The following is a 21,145-nucleotide window of genomic DNA, read 5'->3' as shown; positions in this document are numbered from 1 at the left end:
TGCCTATAAGGACATACAGGGCGAGAGGGGCACAGGATGAGAGGCATGTCAAGATCTGCTTTGAGTGTCATTATGTAATTTATCACAGCCTCAAAGGGAAGAGGCCCAAAGGGAGATCTGATGATGTCTTGGAAGCCAGGACACGAGATAGCCAACTTGGAAGGGTGAAGTTTGAAGCCTCTTCAGTGCTTGTACCCTTCAGCTCCTGGGGCCCATTTCTGCTCAGCTTAAGTAGGGGTGGGGCTGAGCAGGGTGCCCAGGACAGGAAGAGCAGCATGTCCCTGCCTGCTGAGGCAGATGCCCAGTAGGGCACCACCCCGTCAATGGTGTTGTGAAGATAAAGTTACAATACACAGCGGATGTGGAGGATGGAGGAGCACTTGACCATCTGAGGAGGGGTGAGTCAGCAGCAGCTTTCCCAGGGCAAAGAGCAAGGAGAGGTTTTTGAGGCTACTTCCCACCTCTGCCCAATTCTCTGGACCTCCCTAACCTCAGCCTGGCTGCAGGAGACAGACAATGTTCTGTCTTCTGATCTTTGGCAGTCCTGCCCAGTCCTGCATTGTGACTAATGTCTGACATCTCTGGTGTGGCTGAGCCTCCCCCCCACTCCCACCCCATCTGTCCCTCAAGTTGCGGAGGGGTTTCTGGCTAGTTTCCTCTTTTCCCCTCCCCCCACTTTCTGCCAAGCATATCCTCAAACCTCCCTCTCATTTTGCAGAGATTAATGGAAGCCCAGAGAAGGTCAGTGCCTTGTCCAGCAGGCCCAGCAGGGCTGAGTTCCTCCGCAGCTCTGTGCCCCAGAGTGGCTGTCTATCAAACAGAAACAGGGGAACAAGGCCTTCCTCTTGGACGCACTTGCTTCCCGCGGGAGCCGCGGAATGTGCCGGGCGGAACCACCCCTGCTGCCCTGCCTCCGACGCCCCCTCCTACAGCATCTGACAGCCGGGGAGGCGCAGCCTGGCCGCCCCTCCCAGCCCCGGTTCCACCTGGGGGAGCGGAGGGGGGGATCTGGCGCCCCCTCCCTCCCCCCAGCCCCCAGGGGAGGAAGCCGCCTGTCAGGCCGCCACGGCGTGTCAAATCCTCTTGCTGCCTAATTGTGAGACGGCGGCGTTTAAAGAAACGCTTTTCTGGCCGCCTGCCACACCGCAAACTGCTTGGTATAATTTTATTATTAAGGAGAGCGAAAAAGAGGGAGGGGGCTGGAAAAGAGGGAGAGAGGGAGAAAGAGAGAGGGAAAGGGGAGAGAGAGGAGAGAGAGGAGGAGGAAATTGCTTCGTCCAAGTCAGCTGGTGGAGTATTCCGCTCACTGTGAAAGCGGGGACGGCTTTCCAGTTGGCAAGCTGACTTCGTTAATTGCGCATTCAGTCTCTACTTAGGGTAATTGAAACGAAGCGGGGCCCGGCTCTTGACAATTAGGGTCTGCGACTAGGCCATTAACCCTTCCCCAGCCAGCTCCCACTGCTCCCCACCCCCGATCGGTGCCACGGCGCCGTTTCAGGTTGGAGGAAGGGCACTGGGCGCCCCAACCAGGGCTCATTCTAGGGCGGGGGCGAAGAGCCCCACATGGAGGCAGGGGGCCGGCCCGGCGTGCGCCCCAGCGCAAGCAGGGTTAATGCGGTGCCGCGAGGCCTGGAGCCCCCCGGCAGGGCCAAACCGGGGTTGGGGGAGAGTCGCGCGGGGTGTGTGGGGGTTTGTTTGCGGCCTCACCGCCCCTCTGCAACAGATGTTTCAGTCGTGTAAGACAAAGGCAGAGCGCCTGCCGCTGCCGGCAGAAAATCCGCAGGACTCCCTCAGGGGCAGGTAAAATTTCACCTTCTATTTGTGTCCCCCCCCCCCTCCCCGCACACCCCCGCCTGGTTTCTCGGCCTCTGCGCCAATCCGGAAAGCGCCACCAAAGATGCCGCGCCGCCTCCTCCGCAGCCCAACCCGCTGACCCCAGCAAGGTCACGGCGACCTCGGGCTCCGCCAGCCGCGCGCCGGTCCGTCCTCCGCCGGCGAAGGGCGTCCCCCCTCCCGCGCCCCGACCACCTCCTGGGGCGTCCCTGGTCCCCGATCCGCAGTAATTGGAGGCGCTGGGACAGCGGAAGGGGGGGGGCGCTGTACTCGCCACGAGGCAGAGGCGGCCCTGGACGCTTCCTGCCGCCCTCCAGCCTGCGCGGGGACCCCGGGGGGCTGCGCACCCCCCCCCCCTCCCAGACCCCATCATTCATCTCCCTGATTCCTGCTGTAGCCGCCCTCGGAAGTCAGCCGAGTGAAGCAGCTGTTCCTTGCACACTCCACTTGACCAAAGATGATGATAAATGAGGCCGGGGCTGCAATGGGAGGCGGCGGCTGCGGCGAGGGGCGCACAAGCCGGCAGTAAGACCCACCGCCTCCTCCCCACGCCTCAGGAAGGGCTAGGGCGCGGAGGACAGAGGCCGAGGGGCCTCCGCGGAGCCCTGCGCGCCCCAACGCCCAGAGACGTGGAGGAACCAGACGGAGACGCGCGCCTCGGACGCTCAGACCAAAGGCGGAGACCTTTTCTCCAGGCCAGCGCCACAGCCCCGCCCCCGCCCTTCCCCCTCGCTCCCCCACTCCTTCCCCTAACGCCTGGGTCCCCACTGCGCCCTCGCCCTCCATCCCCACCCCCAGCGCCTCAAAACCTATTAACGCTCGTAAATAATGAATAATGGAGCGCTTCCCTCCAGCCGCGCAAGGCTGCAGGCGGGGTCCGCTGCCAGATGCGCCCGGTCCTGGGGAGGGGGCGCCCACCGGCCGGGTGGTGAGGGGCCGGGGCGCGCGGCCCTAACACACGTGCAGCCGCGGCGCGCAGGCGGGCACCCCGCCCGGCGGCGGAGGAGGGGGAATCCCGCTCTGCCCTCCCCAACGCCACCTCCCCTGGAGTCCTCTGGCACCGAACGAGGCGAGAGAGCGCGCGCGAGCTTCCCAGCCGGAGAGGGTTATTTTTAACCTGCCCCCCTTTCTATATCTGCCTCTCGGGTTTACGCGCCCGCCCGCCCGCCCGCTCCACCAGCCGAGGACTGGGGCTCCTCACCTCGCTCGGCGGCTCCGGACTCAGCGCCTCCCCCGGCCCGCGGCCCCCGCCCCTGCGCGGGCATCGCGCGGCTAAATCTCAGCCTGGAAAGGACCGATTAGGAGCCGCGTGCCTTTCAGCGAAATATTGGAACCGGGTGGGATGGGGGCGGGGAGCCCGGCGCTCTCGTCCCCTCGCCTCCCTCTCTCCCTCCCACCCCGCGCGCAGAGTGGCGGCGAGAGGCGGCTCCTGCTCTGCTCCCCCCCCACACACACCCGCCCCGCTAACTGGGGGGGGGGGCGGCCGGTCCTGGGCGCGAAGCCCCCTCCGGTTCTCGGCCTTCTCTGCTCAACGCCCACCCTTGTCTTCAATCACATAGAAGCTGGAGCTCCCAACGCGCGCGGACCCTCGGGCAGCAGCGGCGCCAAGTGGGGCGCTGCTCCCCCACCTCCAGTCCCCTCCCCAAGCCACTCCAAACAAACAGGCCATTTAACCGGCAGCTGGCTGGCCACACCGACTACTTCAAAGGGGGACCCCACCCGCGCCAGGGGCGCACAGGGGGCTGGTGAAGGTGGCTTACTTCTTCCTGCCCTTCTGCTCAGGCTCACCCCTTTGGAGACCGCCCCCCCCCCCCCCGCCTCAGCCCCCAAGACCGAGGGGAACGAGGCCGAAGGAAGTTTTGCCCAGTTCTCTCAATGGTCACCCACCCAATCTCCAGCCATTCCTTGCCAGCGAAGGAGGTGGTCAGCAGAGGCATGGCTGAGCCCCCAGACACCCCCCCCCCCCCATCCCTGGGGCTCTGACTGGATCCCCTCCCAGTCCCCAGTCGTTGACGTTTTCCAGACTGCTTCGTGCGCAATCCCGGAGCCCCGGGGCTGGGGCCCCTACAGCCCCGCCCCGCCGAGGGAGGTGGGGTAGCAGCCTCCAAGGAGGGAAAGTGGCGGAAGTGGTGGGCCGAGAAGAAAGCAGGGCGTTCCAGCCGCTGGTTGCTGCCTGGCTTAGCGGCAGGAAAGAACACCGCCTGTTTGGGAACCTGAGACGCAGTTCTCTCTGAGGCTTAGCTGGGATGGAAGGAAGGGCCTAGAGGCCTGGGGTTCCGCTGGGCCCCACCCCGAGGGAGCAGTCTGGGGAGGAGGGGGAGGCTGGAGCTTTCTCTTGCTAGGCAGAGAGGAGATACAGGTGGAGCACAGATGCAGGACAGTGACTGGTTGGGTTGGCTGTGACACCCTGGGGCAGGCCCACCCTGCAAGCAAAGTGGGTCCAGGAGGAAGAGGGGGACATGGCACCTTAATCACAAGCAGGCCAATGGGTTGGAAGGGTCCTCAAAGAGCTGCTCCCCACAATCAGCTATACGAGATTTGGGCCTCCCTCTGATCTGGAAAGTTCTCAGTACCTGTTACTGCGGCCTGTACCTGGCCCCCAGGTGACAGAAGAGGAAGGAACCTTTTACCCTCAAACCTTGCAAAGGTCACCTCAAATTTCAGACATGGAAACAGCTTCAGAGAGGGAAGGAGGCTGTTCCAGACTGAAACCTCAGGGGCCCCCTAGACTTGACAAGGGGCTACCCTAGGGCAGCAGTAAATATAAACACCTGAAGACATACCACCGATCAGTGACAAAGTGTATTCCCTGACAACTCTGGAAATTTCTGAGCATGGGTTTTCAGGAGATAAAAGAGTAAGAGTTGCTGGGGGGGGAGGGGTGGGTTGGAGAGCAAAGTCAACAGTCAACTACCACTGATCCACATACATGCTTCCAGGCTCCTTAAGAGTCCCAAGTGGGATTTGGCTCTCAGAGGCCTTAGAATTATTGTCAGGAGACTGAAGTTCATGTGGTCTCATTTATTCATCTGAAGACCAGTGTCAGGCAGCCACATACTGTGACTGTCAAACGTGTAGGGCCCGCTGTTGTGGTGAAGACACTACAAATATATTTAGGGCCTGGCAGAGTTAGGAATTGATTACCGCCCCCCCCCCCCCCAACAGACTAACAGCCCCGATTTTGATATTAAAGAGATCCATCTTAAGGTGGGAACTGCTGTGCCTGTTGTGTTCCCTGGCCAGCCCGGTGATCAGATGTACCAAATTTGGGGACAGACATGAGCCATTGGCTGCTGCTTTAGAGGCTGCCTGGGAAAGGAAGCTTCCGCAGGATGGAAAATATTTGCCTTTGGTTTTCGGCTATGGCCTTGCTCTGGGTCTGAGTGGACAACTGGCCAGTTTCCCTCTCCCAAACAGCCATGAAACATGGAGGTATTTAAGAGGAAAAAATGAGGCGAGGGCAGCTGTTGGAGTCCAGGATCTGACTGTTCTGAATATTACTCCTCTGCTCCCAGGGTGAACAGAACACTCCAGCTCATAGTCTACAGCTTCTCTATTCTGAGTCTCCCTGTTTCCAGGCCCAGCTCCCACCCCCTTGGGCCTTGTCTCTTAACTGCACCAAACCCTTCCAGAACTCTCTTTCCCCCTGGCTTCCAGTCTGTCAGCTTGGGGGAAGGGGGCCTCTTCCAGCTGTACATAGCTAACTTGGCCAGACCCCAGAGCTGATGAATGACAAACTTGCAGGAGAATCCCTCTTGGCCAGTCAGCAGCATGGATGAAGCAGTCTTCTATTCCTTGGAAAGGAGTTCTAGAGAGGTCAGACCAGCCCACTGTGAGGGCTCACAGGGGACAGGGGACTGATTTTGGAGTGAAGGATGCCAGCATTGGTCCCCATTGCCCACCCTGACCAGGCTGGCCCTGATGATGCTGGACAGCTCTAGGTTCCAATCCCTGCTCTTGTAAGGGTGGCCTTGGGCAATTTACTTAAGTCCTTTGTGCTTCCTGTTCATCATCTTGAAGATCCTCTGTGCATCACATGTGCATGCTAAATGGTGAAACTAAATGGTTCTGGCAGCCAGTGGAGGCTCAATACCCAGTTGCATAGTCCAGTGCCCCTCCCCCCGGCCCCCCCATGGAGAGCCAGGAGTAAGTCTTGTACTCTCTTTTCTCTGGGGATCTGCTAGTGTCTAAGACAACTGTTGGGCATCCTGGGACTGAGGAGGAAGGTCTGCTTGCAGAGCAGCATCCTGTCCCCCAAGGCAGGGGCTTATCTACCCTGCCAGAGTCCTGGTGTTCTCTTGATGTGCACATCTGAGGCTGTGGTGTGGTCCAGGGAGGGCCTGAGGCTCCAGGCCAGACAGTCACAGCTGGTCTCTGGGCCACAACTGGAGAGGAGAGATCTTAGTCCTAACGGACCCAGCCCTGTGACTATATCTTCAGGGAAAAGACCCGTTTAGTTCTCCAGACACAGAGCAGGTGTGGACATGATGTGCTGCTTCTACTTAATTGATGAGGGGGCGCAAGGGGGTCCAGGTTCAGTTGGGGCTAGGAAGGGTTAACTGGTACAACCTCTTTAGGGAGCTTCTGGCAATAAAAAGCCAAATAGAAACATGTGCCCTGTACCTCAGCCCAAAGTCATCTGCACAAAGACAGGCTTTCCAGGGAAAGACTGGAGATCCCCTAAATGTCCATTGGAGGAGAATAGGGGAGAGAGCTGGGAAATTCCATGACGTGAGATTCAAGGGGAAGAGGAGATGGGCTATAGCTCAGTGGGATAGAACTTGCCTAACACATGCTAGGCTGTGCATTCCATCTCCATCACTGAAAGGAAAAAAAAAGTGAATTAAAAAAGAGGATACTTTTTTTTTTTTTGGTTTTGTTTAGTTTTTCTTTTTTGGTGCCAGTCCTGCGGCTTGATCTCAAGGCCTGGACAATGTGCTCAAGCTTTTCTTGCTTAAGGCTAGTACTATATCACTTGAGCCACAGCCCCACTTCTTACTTTTTTTACTTCTTACTTTTTTTTGGGGGGGGTCAGTTGTGGGGCCTGAACTCTGGGCCTGGGCGCTGTCCCTCAGCTTTTCAGCTCAAGGCCAGCACTCTACCACTAGAGCCCCAGGGCCACTTCTGGCTTTTTCTGCTTATGTGGTGCTGAGGAATCCAACCCAGGGCCTCATGCATGGAAGGCAAGCACTCTAGCATTGAGCCACCTTCCCCGCCCCACTTCTTGCTTTTTTTTGCATGGTTAATTGGAGATAAGAGTCTCATAGACTTTCTACCTCAGCTGGCTTCAAACCTCGATCCTCAGATCTCAGTCTTCTGAGTAACTAGGATTTACAGCACATTTAATTTTTTTAATGTCCTTTTAACCTGAGCATGTGATGCTTACTAAGAGATTTTTGAAGCCAGGCATAGTGGTAATCCCAGTACTGGAAGCTGAGGAAGGAAGATCAAAAGTTCAAGGCTAGTCTGAGTTGCATAGCAAATTTGAGCACAGTCTGGGAAATAAAGTGAGACCTTGTTTTGCAAAAAAAATCAAATGCAAACAATAACAAAAAGAGGGAGGATCTGCCCTTTTGAGTGCCCACAGTGGTTGAGGGAGAGCTTGGAACCAGGCTCATATAGGCGCTATTCCTTCCTACTGGCTGATGGCTGGTTGGTGTGTCCCCCATCACCTTCCCCGTAGGATGGGATAAGGCTGGCTGCTCTGATTCCCTAATGGGCAGGACATGGTTCACACCCATTACAAAGGAGGGCATTGATGGCCAAAGCTGGGGGGAAACCAAGCCTGAAACCCCGTCCAGGCCGGTCCTCACCGAATACACAGCAACCAGGACCTGACCCGATGGGCAGCTACCACTAAGGCTAAGTCTGAACCCCAGGGCTAGTGTTCAAAGCTTCCCAAGATTTAACATGTCCCTTTTCCTCTCTATTCTCTCTCCCAGGAAAGTCCTCCAGTCATCATCTTAACAAAACAGCACTGAAATGAAATCATGTGTGCAGCCCTGGGCAGAGGGGGGCAGAGCAAGGACTTAGCTGTCCTTTTGAAAAGGTAAATATTGGTATTCTGTTTTTAACAGAGGGAAAGGACTAGAACTCCCCCTATTGGTCCTGGCTTCTGAGGAGTTGGGGCCAGAGCTCCCAGAAGTGACAGAAACCTGGCTCCCACCCTGGGCCTCAGGAGCAGCTGGTCACTACCTGGGTGGGCAGACATGCTGTCCTGGCACAGAGGCCCAGGGCCCTGGCTGGCACGATGGGAGGAACCAACCTGGCTGACTGGCTGGAGGCCCTGCAGCTCCAGGCCTGTGGAAGGAGCCTTCAGAAAGGTCTCTTGTGTTCCACCCTAGTCAGAGCTGGCTTTTTCCAGACCAGAGTCTCACATGAGTCTTTGTAAAGAACACCAAGTACCCAAGGCCCAGAAGCTAACTTGCTGTGTGACCTCAGGTGAGTCACCCCATCTCTCTGGGCCTCTTCTTCCTTTCCTGAAGTAGGAAAAGCAGTTAAAAACCCATCTCACAGGACTAAACCAAGAGACAATGAGAAAATGGAAACAGAAATGCCTTGGCATCCTCATGCTCATGACTAATTCTCACCCAGGATTTACATATGCTGGGCCTTGTTCTGAGCAGCAGTCTACACACCTTAACTCATCTTATAGATGAGGCACAGAGAGGTTGGGGCATTTATCTAAAGTGACACAGCTCCTAAGTAGCAGAAACTACCACGTAATAAAAAGAGGCTTAATAGAACTGTTGTGATTTATGACTGCTGGGTCCAGTCCAAGGTTTGAAAACTTTAAACTCAGTTTCCAAATGTGGCTGTGGCCCAAGAGGGAGACTTCTATGGCAAGACTGGGGCAGAAGCCTTTCGGCCAGGTGGTAGGATTTCGTTTTATTTATCTTGGGACCATCCAGCATACTAGACATCAAGAGAGGCAGCCTCTTCCCTGCTACACTGTTTTCAGCCTAGAGAAACAACAGGGAACTCATGAGTACCACATTCCATAGAAAGCCGAGAACCTGGGTGAACACACTTGCTTAACAGCAACGTTTAGATTAAAGGCAGCCCCTCTAAGGCTTCAGGAGCTCTGTACAGATGTGTTCCGAAGCATTGTCTTCAGTGTACCTGACCTGCTGCTTTTTCAGACTTCTGCCTCCATACATGCCATTTTACACTCAAGGAAATCAAAGCCTGCTGAGGACATGGACTTGGCCAAGTCTCCAAATTTTCTCACTAATGATGTCTTTAGCCTCTCCTATATACCACACAGCTTCTATATCTACTCACACCCATCCGTCCATCCTGTTCATCCATCCATCTGCTTACTTACCCATTCATTCATCTTGATTATCCACCTATCTGCAAACTCATCCATCCATCCACCCATCCAACCTACCCACAAATCCATGCAGCCATCCATCCAGCCAGCCATCCACCTTCCCACTCACAAATCCATCTACCCACCCACCCATCCATTCACTCACATACCCATCCACTCATGTACCCATTCACCCACCCATCTGAGAAGCAGAGTGCCAGTGGCTCATGCTTATAACTCTGACTACTAGTCTTGAGCAAAAGAAGCTCAGGGAAAGGCCCAGGCCCAGAGTTCAAGGAGGAAAAAAAAAAAGTGCCTACAGCGTGCCATGCAGGTGCTAGGAACTGAGAAGCCAGACAGCTGAGGGCTCAGAGTCTCTGGACAAGGTAGGTAAGTGCTAATGTACAGGTAAGGGCCCTACATCCTACCTGGGTGAGAATGGGATCAGAGGGGCTTCTTAGAGGAAGTAGCCCCTCACCTGAGCCTTGAGGATGTATAGGAGTGTGTGATGGGATGAGACAAGGAGTACAAGGCAGGAAAGAGAGAAGATAATGAGAATGTGGCCTGGCTCTTCTTGAAATGCGAAGAGTTCACATGGTACAGGGCCTAATGAGCCATGATGAAGACCATAGAGGGCCATGGGGAGTCATAGAGGGTAAACAAGGCAGTGAGTGACACAAGACGCACGTTATACAGTTTGCAGTGGCTGCGGTAATGCAGGATGAATTTGATGATAAAGTAAGCATAAAGGCCAGAAAGCCAGTAAGGAGGAGGCTCTGGACAGTCTCCCAGGGAGCAATGATGGGGTGAAACCAAAGTGTGGCAGAGGATTAGAAAGGAGAGTTGAGCTGGGAGTGTTGGCTCATGACTGTAATCCTAGCTACTAAGGAGGCTGCAATCTGAGGATTACAGTTCAAAGCCAGCCTGGGCAGGAAAGCCTGTGAGATTCTTACTTCCAATTAACCAGTACAAAGCTGGAAGTGGAGCCATGGCTCAAGTGACAGAATGCCAGCCTTGAGCAAAAAAAAAAAAGCTAGGAAAGCCGGGCGCCAGTGGCTCATGCCTGTAATCCTAGCTACTCAAAAGGCTGAGATCTGAGGATTGTGGCTCAAAGACAGCCCGGGCAGGAAAGTCCATGAAACTCTTATCTTCAATAAACCACCAGAAAACCAGAATTGACACTGTGCCTCAAGTGGTAGAGTGCTTGCCTTGAGCTGAAGAGTGGAGGGACAGTGCCCAAGCCCAGAGTTCAAGCCCCACAACTGCCAAAAATAAAAATAAAAAGGCTGGGAAGGTGGCTCAGTAGTAGAGAGCTTGCCTTGCATGCATGAGGCCCTGGGTTCGATTCCTCAGTACCACATAAGCAGACCAAAAAAATCCGGAAGTGGCACTGTGGCTCAAGTGGTAGAGCGTTAGCCTTGAGGTAAAGAGCTGAGGGACAGCACCCATGCCCAGAGTTCAGGCCCATGCCCAGAACCCCCCCCCAAAAAAAAAGCTAGGAAACAATACTCAGACCTTGAGTTCCAGCTCTAGTACAGGCACATACACCCAAAAAGGCTTATTCAACATGCTGGTTGGAACAAGGGGTTTCTCTAAAGCCCATGCCACTACTTGGTAATAGCACCCTCCTGAGGTGAAGGCCTGCCCATCCTCGCTCCCTTCAAACATGCTTCACTCAAATGCCAGTATATATCCCAACTCGTCTGAGTTATAGTTCCTAATGGGTCACAGATTGGCAGGGTTGATGCCTATAGATGATCTATTACATGCCTAAGGTGCAGAGAGGGCAAAAGGGGCCACATAGCTCAGAGCTTACTACCCACTCTGCTCCAGCTTATACAGGGCTGCCTCTCTACAGGGGGGTGGCAAAGACAGCTTGTGACATCTGAGACCTGCAGGGTGGCACCCTCCCTCTGGGCACAGGCTCCTTGGTATCACTGGGTGTCAGCGGGAGCACCTGCTCCTGGCATGAAAGGCAGTGCCAAGGTCCTGGAAAGGAGGGAGGTTCCCACAGGAAAGAGATGGCTCTGTGTCAGCACCCTCAGCAGGCTTCAATGGCAGATCAGCCCCAGCTACACCCCCAGGGAACCTACCCCTCACTGGGAAGCAAAGGCAGTGGTGGGCTGTGGCAGGCAGTGACAGTGGACACATGCCCTTGTGTTGCTTCTGAGGTGGCTATACTTTTATCCCTGCCCCTTCCGCTTCAGACACATGCCCTCCTCTGGACGGGGGCTCATTGGCCACTTCCTCTTCCAACCTCTGAGCCCCCACTGCTCAGAGACTATCTCCCAAATGGAGACTAGACATCATCCACTAGTTCTCTCTCAGGGGTGTCCAAAGCACAGCCCATCAGGCCTTTGATGGACATGTGCAAGCTAGGGGTGGGGGAGGGTGGGTGTTATGGGCCATATGTTTGCTGAATTGAGAGTGAACGGCTGGTTGGCTGGCTAGATGAGTGGAATCCCAGCCCCGAGCAAAACCACTGCTATTTTGTTAGTCTGTACAAAACATGTTTTCCCTAAGGCTTTTAAGAACATGGCAGGTATTCCTACTTGGGCTGCCGAGGCTGAGGAGCTCAGCCCTGCCTAGGCCAAGCAGCATAGGGGGAATACCAGATCTCCCAGGCCTGGATTCCTTTCTCCATACCCAGACCCCCGCAAAGCTCTCCTCAAGAAACCCCTTCCTGAACCCTGTCACACACACACACACACCCGCCCCTTAGACTCCCATAGATGCCCAGGAACCATAGCCCCCAAGCTCAGGGACCTTGGGAGCCTCCTTGGTGGGGCCAGAAGGACATGTGGAGAAGAGGGAGGGTGTGATGCTTACAGCTGCCAGCAGCTCTGCAGCCTGGCAAGCAGGGCGTTTGTCATCTGCTGAGGACAGTGGGGATGGTTTAAGGTGAAATTTAAGCCCATTAGTGCTTGGCTAATGACATCAGCAGCAACGGCGAAAATGAAGATGGCAGGGTGTGTGAGCACCCATAAATTGTCAGGGCCGGCGCCGCCTCCATCCTTGTGCTTGGCTCCCGCCCCTCCACCAGCTGGGCTGGGTCCCATGGACCTACTTCATCGCTGGTGGCCCTGGCCCCTGCCCTGGCCAGGCCTCAAGACTGGGCCCCAGGGGTCAGTGTATGGCTGGGGCCTTGCAAGCTGGGGCGTGAGAAAGGAATCAGCCAGGGAGCTGGAGCGAGTGAGCGAACGTGGAGGAGGCAGCAGCTTCTTAATCTCGCTCCTTTTATAACTTCTGTCTTTTTTATGCACATGCAAGGATCCCAGCTCGGCGCAGCAGCTCTGCCCTACTCAGCCGTCTCCCTGCAGCTAATGCCTGACAGCTCTGTTTATGTCTCCCCATAATTCTCTAGCTTTATGTTTTTTTTTTTTTCCGGGGCCATTAAGCTCCCAGCCACAGGCTCCTTCCCCTGCCCCCGCCTGCCTTTGTCCTTGAGGCCCAGCGCCCCACTGCCCTTTGGGAGAAGAGCTGTCCCCTCCTGGCAGGTGGACAAAGACCCTGCAACCCAGGCCTTGTGTGGGGGCCTCACTCAGGATGGCACTGTGGGTGGAGACTACTGGGTCCCCAAGCCTCCTGACATCAGCTCCCTCATCCTCCACCACCATTCTTGTTCTACCTGATCTCTACCAGGGGCTGGAGGGGATTAGTTGAGCCCTCTGACCCTGCCCTGGCTTCTCCTCTCCTTTAGCCTCTCTCTGGGGTGACTGCATTTCCTACCACAATCTCAGCTACTTCCGGAGGGCAAATGTCCCTACCCCCTTCCACCTGAGGTTGGCTGATCCAGTGGAGCCCAGCAGCCTGAAGTCCCTGTTTTCCTGAGGTTCTCTGCCCAAGGTCTCATCTTCACAGTCACAGCCCAGAACCTGGTCATACCACCTCCTACCAGGAATTCCATGCCGACCACGAGAGGCCCCCAGCCTCTGCCCTCCTGGCCCTGCAGGAGCTCTGCTGGCAGTGTTCCCTGCCTATAAAGCCTTCAGTAGCTCCCAATTCCTTTCATCTCCTCTCATCCCATTCTCAGTGTGGTGGCTCAGCCCTGGCAATAGGAATTCAGTTTGAGAGTAGGCCTGAGCAGGGATTGTTCTGTCTCCACAGCCCCAGCTTTGCGCCTTAACTGTGTAGGGTAGGTCTCCTCCCCACTTTCCAAGGACCAAACCTAGAGGGTCTTTCCCAGCTTCCTCAGTTATGAGGAGGTTCTTCCTTTTCCTTTGAATCTGAATCTGACCAGCCCCTCCTGGGACTCCTACAGCCTCCTGTCCTGTGGGTCCCTTTTCCCTACAGACTTTCCTGGCTTCCCCTGTGCCCTGGATGGGTTGTGGTACCCCTCGGGCCTAGGCTTACTCCCAGGGCACATCCCTGGTGCTGCAGGCTGAGGACAGGAGTGGGATGAAGCAGAGGTCACATTAGGCCAGAAGTATCACCCCATTAAACAACAACAACAAACAAGTAGGATGTTTAAAAGACAAACTCTTTCTTTGTCTCACTGTCCTTCTTGGAAGACAACTAGCTGACCATGTCCACTGGGGGCCCAGCACCTTTTCCTTGTGGTAGCCCAGGGTAGATGACATAGTAGCAGAAGGATTCCCTCTCTCTTGTGTAGACAGGGAGGAAGTCATCCCTTTCTATCTGTCTGTCTGTCTGTCTCTCTCTGTTTCTCTCCTTCTTTCTTTGCTGTACTGGGACTTGAACTCAGGGCCTTGTACTCTCACTTGGCTTTTTTGTTCAAGGCTGGTACTCTACCACATGAGATACAGCTCCATTTCTGGCTTTTTGGATTGGAGATAAGAGTCTGCTGGAGCCCAGCACTAGTGGTTCATGTAATCCTAGCTACTCAGGAGGCTGAAATCTGAGGATCATGGTGTAAAGCCAGCCCAGGCAGGAAAATCCCCGTGAGACTCTTTTTTTTTTTTTTTTGGGTCCAGTCGTGGGGCCTGAACTCTGGGCCTGGGTGCTGTCCCTCAGCTCTTCAGCTCAAGGCTAGCGCTCTACCACTTGAGCCAACTTTCAAGCCCCCCCCCCCCCGCCCCCGTGAGACTCTTATCTCCAACTAACCACCAGAAAATCAGAAGTGACACTGTGGCTCAAAGTGGTAGAGCACTAGCCTTGAGTGAAAAAGACTCTCAAGGACTTTTCTGCTGGGCTGGTTTCAAACCATGATCCTTAGATCTCGGCCTCCTGAGTAGCTAGGATTAAGAGGTATGAGCAATCAGAACCAGGCTTGGAAGCTATTTGTCACGGCTGTCTTTAATCCCTTTCCTTTCTGCCAAGCTATCTCTATAAGCAGCTGCAGCCTCTCTTGCTTGGATACCGTTCCCTGTACACAGGAAGGATGTGACCCACATGCCACTCTCTGCATGCTGCTCTTGGAGCCCTTTGACCACACTCTGCCTGTAGAACCACTTGGCACCATTACTGGGCCTCTGAACACCAGGGGACCGGGGCCTGCTGTTCTCTGCCCTGTCCCTGACCACCACTCACCGTGGGCACTAGGATGTCCAGCTCTGCCTCCCCCTGACTGGGCATGGCCTAGCAGGCTGTGGACGGGAACATCTGTGCCTATTAGGAACATCTGGATACACTGCAGCCACCCTCCCCCACTTTATGTCTTGTTTTTCTCATTTGAGCCCAGTTTCAACTGTACACCCTAGTACACCCACATCTCCCCAAGGTGTCTGGCTACAGCTAGGTGGACACTCTGCCCTTTCTACCTTCCCAGCAGCCCCCACGTGACCAGTGTGTGACTGTGGCACTAGGCTTGCCAGCCAGGGTGCTGTTCTCCTCTGAACAGGGGCCCATCTATGCATGAGTCTGGGGCTGTTTCCAGGAATCCTTGTTGTCAAGAACAGGGAAAGCTTTATAATATGGGGACCCAGTGAAAAACAAAAATATAGAGTCCTCTACTCAACAAATATTCAACATCTCAGAACAGGGAAGACAGAGCCTACACATAGCACAAAGGATTTCTGACTGGGACCCAGGTTGCAGCTCAGGAAGACAGCCCTGGCTGAGAGGAAGTCATGGACACAGCTGCCTTTCCCTGGCAGTGTCCCAGGTCCTAGGCATTCTGCTGAATGGCATGGCAAGACCAGGCATTAATGTTCACATCACACCTGTGACCAGCAGGGCCTGGGGCCCAGGCACCAGCATTCTGGACAGTAGCATTAACTCATCTTCACTGCGCACTGACCAAGTGCCAAACACTCTCATGTAGCAAGTCAACAATGAGAATCACCCAGGCCAGCAGCCCAGGAGAGTGGTGCAGAGAGGCAAGACTTGTTACCCACCATCACAGGATAGAAAAATGCTGGTGGCAGGAGTCAGCCAGGTCCTCAGCACCCTGATAAAAGCCACATGCCCTGTGAGAGTGTGGGCCTCCATATCTACCCTGATGCACATGTCACCAGGCTTTCCCATTGGAAGCAAAGCTGGAACCATGAGGTGACCAGGACAGATAACATGCAGACACTCTTAGATGGAGCCTGAGAAACCATCTTCTGGCACAGAGGCAAAAATGGGGGCTCAGCGGAAGCAACCAACTCCCACAAGATCACACAGCACAGCAGGCACTCCAAACCTCAGCCTCTAGAAGCCCTATTCCGAAAGACCTGACACACAATTAAAAAGGCAGAGTGCAAAAGCATACACCCAGGCTGGGCACCGGTGGCTCACGCCTGTAATCCTAACTACTCAGGAGGCTGAGATCTTAGAATCGTGGTTCAAAGCCAGCCCAAGCAGGAAAGTCCGTGAGACTCTTATCTCTAATAAACCACTAGAAAACTGGAAGTGGCGCTGTGGCTCAAGCGGTAGAACGCTCACTTTGAGCTGAAGAGCACAAGGACCTCGCACAAGCCCAGAGTTCAAGCCCTATGACTGACCAAAAAGAAATAAAAAAAGCATACACCCAACACAACCCCAATTTTATGAAACCAATGCACACCTCACTAACATCAGTATCATCTGTCAGAGAGGCTAGACCTGGCTTCTATTTCCTCTCTCTCTGGTGAGGTTCTTTTTTTTTTTTTTTAAAGACTAACAGCACAAATCAAGTTTTCTAGAATCAATGGGGACAGAAGTTGGAACCAAATTCTGGTTAATAGAGAGTTGCCATAGATACCGTGTGGAGATTAGACATTTTCCAAGACCCAGAGCACAATGCAGCAGTTTGGGGTCTGCAGTGGTCTGGCCTTTCTTCCCTTCTTTGCTGAGGATCTGGAAGATTCCTCAGGACTTGAGGGGCCTGTGCTCCCCTCCATGGGGTATCTATGCCTGGCTTGCTGAGTGAAGTGAGCATTCTGTACTGGCTAGGCCCCATGGGAGAGCTGAATGGGCTTCCTGGGGCAGGGAGTCCTGGGACCCTTGGTGTATAAGGAAGACTGTCTTACCATGTGTGGGACCCTCCTCCCAGTAGGCTACTGCACCCCTCACTGGTCCCCATCTCCCTCTTTCTTCCTGTTATCCTGACCCTACCAGGATAGACAACGTCCCCAGACCCTGGCACAAGGCACAGTACTTGGGGGAGAGGGGAGCCCATTAGGAGTCCCTTCAGCCCATTGCAGAGGTTCCCAGAACACACACACACACACACACACACCTCACACTAGCTTTCTGCACACAAACCCTGGGCCCTCCCCCACCCCCCTGTCTGGAGAGTCCCCTGAGTCCTTGGCCTGAGAGAAGTGACAGCTCCTTAATAGAAGCAGGTCACCAAGGCATTTGAGTGACATCACGCCTGGCCGGGAGGCGGCAGCTTACATCAAAGGCTCATTTTTCTTCTTCCTGTTAGGCACTGAAACAATTTACATAAAGAGCCCTGCATGTGTCTGCAACAAAGATGCATTTCTTCCAGCAACCCTGCCACTTCCCCAGACAATACCAGCCTGTCAGAACCTGGCACACTTCTGCAGTAGTGAGGGTCTAGGGTCCACCCTATGCTTGGGTCACCCAGACCAAGGCTGGAGGAGGACAGTTGAGACATTTTCCCATGCTGAGGATCAAACCCAGAGCTTTGTATGTGCAGGCAAGCACTCTGCACTGAGACACACCCCTAGTACCCCACATTCCTTCCCTCTCCCTCCTTTCCTTGTTACTATGTAGTGCCGGCTGGCCTGGAACTTGTAATCCTCCTGCTTTAGCCTCCAACCACTGGGATTACAGGCATGTGCTCCTTGCCTGACTTAAAACTCCATAATTTCTTAAAATAAAACCCAACAAATCCTTGGCAGGAACCCTACTGCCCATGAGCAACAGCTTTGTGTGTCCTTGGGTAAATTCATGGGAAGTTGGCCCTGATAAGCAGATGTCATCTGATTGTCTCCAAACCACTTCCCAGTAAGGAAGCCTGAGTTCACAGGCAGCAGCATGAGTACCTGTCACCTCTCATGGGTGGTCCAGCCACTCCTCTAACAGCCAGAGTCTAACACCCTACCATTTTTGCCAAATTCTGGGCTCTTCTGGCTCCTTTTAAAGAAAGTACCAAGAGTATAATAAGCCAAGTGCTGGTGGCTCATGCATCTAATTCAAGCTACTCAGGAGATTGAGAACTGAGGATCATGGTCCAAAGTCAGCCTTATCTCCAGTTAACTACCAAAAAAGCCAGAAGTAGATATGTGGCTCAAATGGTACAGCACCAGGCCTTGAGCAAAAAAGCTAAGGGACAACAGCACCCAGGTCCAGAGTTCAAGCCCTAGTACCGGCAACCCCCCCCAAAAAAAAATAGAATGAAGGGGTACATCTCAACATCCTGTGAGTGAGTGAAGGATCTGGATCCTTTGTCCTTCAATCCCTGGGAGCAGGGAACAAGTCATTCAGGCTCCCTTGGCCAGAAGCTATCCTGGATGGCCTCATCTATCACACGTCTGATGGGTGACTGGAGTGTTCCTCACTCAGGCACCCAGAATATACACATTCAAGTATTACACAATTACTCCTGCCTGTGTGCTAGAGGGTGCTAGAACGTCACCCTGTGACTCACAGTAAGGCCTACATGTTTCCATTTAGGGCTGAACACTCTGCCTTGCTTTATGGGATTTTGGGGAGTATAGGTAGTTTTCATCCGTGTATATGGCATGCCCCGCCCACCCGCCCCAAGTCCTGTGGAAGATGACACTGCACTGGGGATGTTTCTGAATTCTTTTTATTTTTTCACATATTAAAAAAAAATCTTGAAGTAGTTATACAAAGCAGTTTATGAATATAATGCATCTTGATCAATGTTACCCCTTTCAGCATTCTCACCCATCCCTGGATATTCTCTCTCCCTCTCCCTCCCCCCTTCTCTCTCTCTCTCTCTTTCTCTCTTTCCCTCTATCCCCGGCACACTCCCTCCCCTCCCCAATGCTGGTACTGAGGCCTGAACTTAGGACCTTATGTTCTTACTTGGCTTTTTCACTTTTGGCTTTTCACAGCTGGTATTCCATCAGTTGAACAGTGTCTCCAGTTCCAGTTTTTTGTTAATTGCAGGTAAGAGTTTTGGATTTGTCTGCCCAGGTTGGCTCTGAACCTTGATTCTTAGTTCTCAGCCTCCTGAGTAGCTAGGATTATAGGTATAAGCCACCAGCACTTGGCTTGGATACTGAGCAGAGGAGGCCCTCTGCCTCTCCTTATCTTCTGGAATCACTGTCTGGGTGTCCCCCATGTGTTCAGGACACCACAGCAATACCACTCCATGTAGACATCAGACTTGGAAAGCCACTCATCACAAGGGCAGCAAACCACATTCTAGAACATTCACATCTGGTTTATTCATAAGACCCTTAGACTGTAAACCACCCAAATGTATGTCAGAGGAAGAAGGAATAGACATACTGCAATATGGTTGTCTCCCCTGATCCACAGGTTCACTTTCCATGATTTTGTATGTTTGCATTAACTGTGGTCAGAAAATACTAAAATTTCAGAAGTAAACAATTCAGATTTTTTTTAAGTTTTGTTTTTGTTTTTTGTTTTTGTCTGTCGTGGGGCCTAAACTCTGGGCCTGGATGCTGTCCTTCAGCTCTTCAGCTCAAAGCTAGCTCTCTACCACTTGAGCCACAGCACCAATTCTGGCTCTTTCTGTTTATGTGGTACTGAGGAAGCAGGGCCTCATGCATGCAAGGCAAGCGCTCTACCACTGACCTACCTTCCCAGCCCCAATTCATAGATTTTTTTTTTTTTTTGGTCCAGTTGTAGGGCCTGAACTCTGGGCCTGGGCACTGTTCCTCAGCTCTTCAGCTCAGGGCTAGCACTCTACTACTTGAGCCACAGTGCCACTTCTGGCTTTTTTTTTTTCCTGCTTATGTGGTGCTGAGGAATCGAACCCAGAGCCTCATGCATGCTAGGCAAGCGCTCTACCACTGATCCACCTTCCCAGCCCCCAATTCATAGATTTTAAATAGCTTTTACTACAATATATTGTTACAACTTCTAATTTATGATTAATCATTGTTAGTCTCTTACTGTGCTTAATTTCTACATTGAAGATTACCATAGGTAGCCAGGCAGCGGTGGCTTACACCTATAATCCTAGTTGATAATCAGGAGGCTGAAATCTGAGGACTGTGGTTTGAAGTCAGCCTAGGCAAGAAAGTCTGTGAGACTCTTATCCCTAATTAACCACCAAAAAAGCCAGATGTAGCACTGTGGGTCACATGTCAGAGTGCTAGCTTTGAGCAAAATAGCTCAGGAAGAGTACTTAGGCCCTAAGTTTAAACCCCTGTATTGGCACCCGCGCATGCACACACACACACACACACACACACACACACACACACACACACACACACACACACACACACAAGATTATCATAGATGTGTATGCATAGTAAGGCATAGTATGTGTACAGTCCAGAGGTATCTATGGTTTCAAGCATCAGCTCAGGGTCCTGGGATTTTTCTCCCTGGGATGAAGGAGGGGATATTACATATGCATGTTATGTTAGCTTTCTGTTACTAAACAAATACCTGAGATAATTAACTTATAAAGGGCAAAGACTGCTGGGCATGGTGGTACCTGCTTGTAATCTCAGCACCTGGGAGGGGGAGGCAGGTGAATGACAATTTTGAAGCCAGTATGGGTTACATAGTGAGATCTTGTCTCAAAAAAACAAAAACAGCTACTCAAGAGGCTGATATTTGGAGGATCATAATTCAAAGCCACTCTGGGCAGAAAAGTCCATGAGATTCCATCTCCAGATAACCAGAAAAAAACTGGACTGGAGAAATGACTCAGGGTTAGAGGGCCAGCTCAACTGGAGCAAGTGTGAGGGCCTGAATTAAAATCTCAGCACATGCAAGGGGAAAAAAAAGTTATAAAAGTAAGACTGACTGGAGCCAGTAGCTCATGCCAATAATCCTAGCTACTCAGGAGGCTGAGATCTGAGGATCATGGTTCCAAACCAGCCTGGTCAGGAAAGTCTATAAGACTCTTATCTATGGGCTGGGAAGGTGGCTCAGTGGTAGAGCTCCTGCCTTGCATGCTTGAGGCCCTGGGTTCAATTCCTCAGCACCACATAAGCAGAAAAAAAAAAAAGCTGGAAGTGGTTCTGTGGCTCAAGTGGTAGAGTGCTAGCCTTGAGCTGAAGAGCTGAGGGACAGCGCCCAGGCCCAGAGTTCAGGCCCCATGACCAGACCCCCCCCCAAAAAAAAAAAAAAAAACTCATCTACAATTAACCACAAAAAAGAACTAGAAGTGGAGTTATGGTTCAAGTGGTAGAGCGCTAGCCTTGAACAAAAAAGCTCAGGAACAGTGTCCAGGGCTGGAGTTCAAGCCCCAGGAATGGCAAAACAAACAAACAAAAATTTAAAAAAAAATCTGGGGCTGGGAAGGTGGCTCAGTGGTAGAGTGCTTGCATTGCATGCATGAGGCCCTGGGTTCAATTCATATAAGCAAAAAAGAAAAAAGCTGGAAGTGGAACTGTGGCTCAAGTGGTAGAGTGCTAGCCTTGAGCTGAAATGCTGAGGGACAGTGCCCGGGCCCAGAGTTCAGGCCCCATGACCGGACCCCCCCAA

At 53.1% G+C, this 21,145-nt stretch overlaps 1 protein-coding gene across 3 annotated transcripts in view; it reads right to left on the bottom strand.

The window, feature by feature from the left end:
* Nucleotides 1–21,145, bottom strand: part of Rai1 (retinoic acid induced 1) — a 129,277-nt gene that overhangs the window by 25,550 nt on the left and 82,582 nt on the right. Inside the window, exon 1 of one of the 3 annotated variants that reach the window (XM_042674141.1) lies at nucleotides 3,035–3,087. The exons of the other annotated variants lie outside the window; for them this stretch is intronic. The gene's annotated coding sequence lies outside the window, so the exon portion shown is untranslated. Of the gene's footprint in view, nucleotides 1–3,034; nucleotides 3,088–21,145 lie in introns of those variants that run through there. 3 annotated transcript variants of the gene reach the window in all.

This window comes from Dipodomys spectabilis, unplaced genomic scaffold (assembly GCF_019054845.1).
Source record: "Dipodomys spectabilis isolate Male_0828 unplaced genomic scaffold, ASM1905484v1 ptg000018l, whole genome shotgun sequence".
Classification (NCBI taxonomy): domain Eukaryota; kingdom Metazoa; phylum Chordata; class Mammalia; order Rodentia; family Heteromyidae; genus Dipodomys; species Dipodomys spectabilis.
The sequence above is the reverse complement of the archived record's forward strand: the minus strand, read 5'-3'. Positions and strand labels throughout refer to the sequence as shown.